Source organism: Galendromus occidentalis, unplaced genomic scaffold, assembly GCF_000255335.2.
Source record: "Galendromus occidentalis unplaced genomic scaffold, Mocc_1.1 scf7180000077500, whole genome shotgun sequence".
Lineage (NCBI taxonomy): Eukaryota > Metazoa > Arthropoda > Arachnida > Mesostigmata > Phytoseiidae > Galendromus > Galendromus occidentalis.
The window spans coordinates 925570-931569 of record NW_003805488.1 but is presented as its reverse complement, the minus strand read 5'-3'; the positions used below and the strand labels follow the sequence as shown (position 1 = coordinate 931569).

Below are 6000 nucleotides of genomic sequence, written 5' to 3'. Positions count from 1 at the left end.
GCGAACGGCTAAGTATGAGGAAAAGCGTCCAATCAATCCCCTGACGTTCGTCACGCTTTCGGCGTCTATGGGTGAGATATTCTTGCGGAATCATTGCCGTGAATAGAACACGGAGCGAAAACGAAGATTCACGCTCGGACGGGAAAGGACAGAGAACGTGGATGCGTGTCACCTCATGGGATTTTATGGCGCCCATTGTTCCAATGATTGTCGTTAGTCAATTCGGGTATCATTTATCCTCTATCTGTTTCTCAACGAGTGCAAAAGACCTGACAGCGGGTTTCGGCCGAACAGCGAAAGAGAAGTGTCGGGGTTATTGTAGCGACAGCCGGTGCAGCGACGAAGACGTTTCGAGCTTTTTGTTATGCCTCGGAGCGTTGGCGCTCGGACGCTCGGCCGCCTGGTTCGGTCGATCGGTGTTTGGGGACTGTGACACTGACGATGCTTTCGGGACCGCTTAGAAGAGTCGAATGCTTCCTATATCATTCAGATACACCGAGGCACAGGAGTTCGAAGTGTTTCTCGACAACTGCCGCTCATCAGGCGTCTGCAAGCGAGAATTTGATGACATCCACCATAATGAGGCCGCGAAATCAATTTTTTTCTTCTACCGGAAGAAGCAAGCGACCTACGACTCATGGGGAAAATAATTCAAATCGCATTCGCGTCTTCTCGATAGAGACGGGTGAAGATGGTTATTGATTGCGTTTGGAGTGAGAAAATACGGAATGATGTAATCATGCTGTGAGTGGGAGTCCTGGCGACGAAAATCTCGACTGACTTAGCAGGAGGGGCGTACCAAAATAGGCGAACATTTCCAGAGCGCCCTCATGTCTGCGAGGCGCTAAGAGAATAAATTTACCGGGACCATTGTTCGGAGCTCTGTCTCCCTCCCGTCGCGAGGTCTCTACTCCTCCTGATCCTTTCTCTACTAGATTTCTCTGTGTATTTGGCTCTGACATGCTCCTGGTGCTCCTCGAATTCGATTCAAAGCGATCCGACTCCGGGTGAGCGGTCCTCGAATACATGCTTATATCAAGGAGCCGCATTCGGTGTCAAATCAAGTGAAGAGATATCCCTTGCAATCAATGAAATGAGCATACCGCAAATTCGTTCGACTCGAAGATCGCTTGGAAGTGATATAGACATTTATAATGGTAGAACGCTCCATAATATGATGATTGCAGTCAAGAGAATGTCGAAGTCTGCGATATGCTGATACGTGTTACGTGATGTCGGCTCGAATTGTCGTTTCGTGCTCCGAAACTTCTTCATAATGGAACGATGCTGTCGACACATCCTAGAGGGAACGGATCAGTCGGAATCAATTTCTTCCCGTATCCAAATGATCTTTTTCGGAATGATATCTTCATAGCATGTAGAATAATCCAGTTTCCGTTTTTTCAGAGGGTGTAAGGTGGATCAAGTGCTCTGATCTGTCAACCCAACCAGGATTCCAAGGATACAGGACGCAGAGAACCAGATGCATCGACGGTTGAAAATGGTAGGTCCCCTTGCCTGAAAGCAGTTCTAATTTCCCTGGACGTAAAGATCAGATCGGTGACGTTCTTCGTCCGAGACTGAATAAGCCTGAAGTAGAGCATAGTGATATCCATGCGGGATTCCATCTGGATCCTGAGGTCAGATCATCGAATGATCTTTCGGAAGTGATTAATCATATTCTGAAGCATCTGATCCTCCGAGTTTGCTGATCGATGTAGCACTTATCCGCTGAAGCAGGGAGACTCTAATTCGATATTTGAATGATATCTCGATGGGGTCATCTGGAGAAATTTCTTTATGACACGTCGTGGTGAGGCGGCTTTTTTCGAAAGCCCAATTTGCGGCAGAACTCGCAGGGCGGCCAGATTTAAGCGGACAGACCCGTATCACCGTCGTTGATCTTCACGCGGTCGGACGATTCGCTCATTTCAGTCCACTCCGAAGCGCTGAAGAAATGCTCCTGACGATAGAGGCGATGGTAACAGCGATGATGGCGATGACGGTGGCGAAAACTGTTAGTTGTTCGACGAGAGAGCGGCCGTCAAAGAGCGTCGGATGGGAGAAGAGCGGATTCACCTTCTCATTCTCCCGTATTCGGATGTTTTGGATTTTTTCCAGGGTGACTTTTCCGGCGAGTTGCAGAATTGCGTTCAGCGGGGTGCCAAACAACTCGTAAGAGTCCGGACTGAGCGAGACAAATTAGAAGTCAGTCAAGAAGCGATAAATCGATGGGAATTCTCCTCGTCGTTCCTCGGGAGAGTGAAAGAGAAACGAGAATTTCAAAGCTCGCGTCATTCTTCTCGATATTCTAATTCGAAGCGAATCTGTTTAATCAGCAGCGTCCGAATAGAGGAACTCGTTTTGAAAGGCTCGAACACGCTCTGACTCGACGCCTCTTCTGCATTTTCTTTTGCTTGTCTATCGCTGGAGGAAAACTTCTCCTCTTCGAGTACAAGCGAGTGAAGTCCTATATATGTTGAAGTGAACGGAAGATCCAGAGCCTGGAGTACCGTTGAGTCGGAGCAGAGGGGAAACTCCGAGAAAAAACAGGCGGGCCGAAATCCAATGATTTTCGGAGAAATGGAAGAATAATCCATTAGGAATCATAACTCATTCTCGGACAGTCTTCGGGTGAGGGAGGCCGACAATTATTTCCCTAGTAAATACTCTCCTGTCCAAAGTCATTTCTATTGGCTCCGACCGATGCGATGTCACAATACTCGACTCGGGGATACCGAATGCTCGTGCCAAGACCACGGATGTAGGGAACGGGTATCTGAATACTGCAGTGATTCCTAGCGAAGATCGAGAATCACAAACCGGTACGGCAGTTGTCTAAAAGGCTCATCGACGGTCAGTTTGATCGGGCGGCAGGCCAGAAATCTCATATTCCTTCGCCGACACCGGTAGCGATGGCGGAGTCGTTACATGAGCGAGTGAGCGAGGAATTATATCCAGAGCTTCCGTTGGCTGCCGCCCAGACAACGGAGTCACACAGTCGTTATAGTCCTCTGCTCCGAGGACAAGTTATCTCCAGACTGCCAACGGGCCGGATGATTTTCTGCTCGCGGAGATGCGGCGAGTTGCCGGCTTCCCTTCGGAATGAACGGCTACAGGAGGAGTTTCAATTCTCCATTGCATCCCTCACTGATTCGTATTCCGCTACCGGATGCTTCCAGAAGCGGCCAATAACGATGGCGAACAGAGAGTTGAAGCCTTGACCATTGCGAACGATAAGGCTCACGGTTGACGCTTCGGAAGCGAACTCATTTTGTCGGCTGATTTTCCCTCGAATGCGAGCGGAAAAGAGACCCTCAGCTCTTCCCAGAGCCAGGCTGTCGGAGAATCGGAACTGGATTGGAGAGCTCGAGGAGCATTGTGTCTAGAATCGAGCGAGAGTCACAGAGACCGCCTCAAATTTATTTTTATTCGTCCAGTTGTCTCTCCGTATTTCTCGAAACTCCATCCACTCAATCAAGCGACAACGAGATGGCGCGATCGCTCACAGTCCTCGTTGTCTGTGCTTAGGTAAGCGTCATAGTTTCTCAAATTAATGGTGGTCGCCTCGCTCGGAAAGCTTCAGTGTCTCGTTTCCGTCCATTCAATCCTCCTGTGCTGCTCTTCCTTTGATGCCAAGAAGCTTCTTGAAAGAAAAGAAGGGGAAGAAAAGGCCATCAGATTGGAAAGTAGGCTGCACGCGAGTTCCACCCGCGGGAAATACGCGGGAAAGAGTACTTCATCAATGTCGTTCCGGCCTTCTCATACTCGAGGTCGAGACGAGAACTCAGGTCCGACTTCGGCGCTCCAATCCGATGACGATGACTCGAATCTCAAAAATCTCGAGCTTCATCAAGGACGAGATCGAGGACGATCATCCATGAGAGATCTCACGAGATATTCGAATACTTTGAGTTTCGATCCTGGTCGCTTTTTCGCACGGGAAACGCGCCGGCTCAATTGTTCCCCCGATTTTCGTCTTCTGGACCAAAGGAAAAAATTTGACGCACTTCGCCCGCTTCCCTCGGCGCGTTCGTCGCCACCGAAGGTATTACGACAGCAGGCGACATAAAATACGGAGTGCTTTCTAATTGCCACCAGCATCGAAAAGAAAACACCTCGTGTCTCGAAGATATCCACAAGACAGCAAACCGCACGAAGCCGATACATAAATTGATGCCCGGTACGAACACCGACGGACAGAAGTATCGATAAAAGATGCGCGATTAGTAGACGATCGACGCCGGAGTGAGCATTGAGATACATTCGGACTATCAACCGTTCTCAAAGCAGGCAGCTTCGGGACTCTCGAAATACGCCTACGAGATGTCGCGTCGTATCAATTGGACTCGAGTGTTAGACCCGAGGAAAACCCCTCCAGCGCTCATATTCTTAAATCACGGAATTTTCTCACGTAGATATCGCTGTTTGTGTGTCGTAAGAAAACAGTTCTCGGGTCTCGCCGTATCGGCTGATAAGCAGATTCGGATGACAGATGAAGTCCGTTGATAGATCGGCGTTAAACGGGATAGGGGAGAAGACGGAGACACCTCCGGAGACGCTCGTGATGCTCAAGTCGGGTAGACAATCGGAGTTGAGCAATGCTGGGAGGCCACCCGCCCCCTTGACTGACTGAGATAGATCCGTGAATCTGGAAGCTTTCTACGGAGCTCACTCTCTTGCTCTGACTAGCTACCTGAATGATGCCAGACCGACAGACTTCTTTGACTGACGAAGTGACTGACTGACGATTCAGTGGGTTTGTGGTCGGCAGGCGAAGCGAGTCGAATGTTTGATTGAAGATTCGCTGATGATATGATCCCGCAGACAATGCCCCGCACCACAAGGTCTAAAACGAAACGACAGAGAACAACAGAAGCAAACGAGACCAAGAAACACAGCGAGTTTCGGATGTCGGAGAAACGAGCTCTGTGTTCCCGCCTCGATTTGGGGATAAGCGACCCTAGGCTGCAGCGCTCTCGCGCCCTACGGTCCTTCTGGTCACTCGGAACGAAATGGGGTGGGCCTGCGGGAGAATTGGAGCCAGTGACCCTAGCTTCGCCGACTGCATTCGTATTCTTTTCGCGTTCAGATATGGAAAGCTCGTTTGAGACTATGCAATCGGAGAAGAATCCAGGAATCCCTCAGCTGCTCGGCAGGAGGAGTTCTCCATCTAGACTCTTCTCCTTCTGTCCGAAGATTTCTCTCGGAATCGAAGGTGAAAACTCTAAGATTCTTCCACGATGGGAGACACTCCCGGGCCTCCGATGATGTCTCGCAGCGGCAGATGGATACATCGGCTCGTCGGCCCATAAAACTATCCCACTTCACCCATCTGGAACTCACGGGAAGATAGGGCTTATGCCCACGATTTTTCCCTGTTCGGACAGATCGCAGGATATTCGTCGCCTCGTAGCATGTTTGGGCATTATCCTAATTCGTGATTTTTCGTTCCGACCCCGAGTGGAAAACGGTCCGTCTGCGGTAAGCTCTCCAAAAACTCGTTTCTGGATTTCGCGCGGGCAGAGATTGAACGACTGCGGACGAATAGATCGGGCCTGTAAGGACTCTAAAGAAATGCGTGTCGCGATTTAGAATTTTTTATCCACGCTTATCCCAAGACTTCCGAATCAGCGAGTTTCCAGAATAATCGATTTCACGCTCCCGGACTGCAGAACCTTGCCGAGAGGCGGCACGCCCATAACCTGGGTTTACCTACGTTGGAAACCGCGCATGAGGAAATGGCAGGGCGCCCGTTTCAAATGTTCGGGCTCCACCTGAGCGTCTCTTGTCCCGAGAACACAAACCTCCGTCGGAATCAACCTCCCGCTTGAACACTTGCGACTCCAGCACATCCGTAAATCGAGATCGTTATCCCTGATTGAGTGACTCCGTGAGCGAGGCGAGTCTACGACCTGTTTCCTCTATCTACTCGAACCGAAGAGGGAGAGACTAGGAATTAAAAAAATCACCCATATAATGACTTGCCGCTCGCCGATT

The 6000-nt window shown here is 49.9% G+C and overlaps 1 protein-coding gene across 1 annotated transcript in view; it reads left to right on the top strand.

Moving 5' to 3' along the window:
* The first annotated feature begins 1407 nt into the window (after positions 1-1407).
* LOC100897496 (uncharacterized) overlaps positions 1408-6000 on the top strand; it is a 29710-nt gene continuing 25117 nt past the window's right edge. The window contains exon 1 of the mRNA XM_018640786.1: positions 1408-1504. The gene's annotated coding sequence lies outside the window, so the exon portion shown is untranslated. The remainder of the gene's footprint in view (positions 1505-6000) is intronic.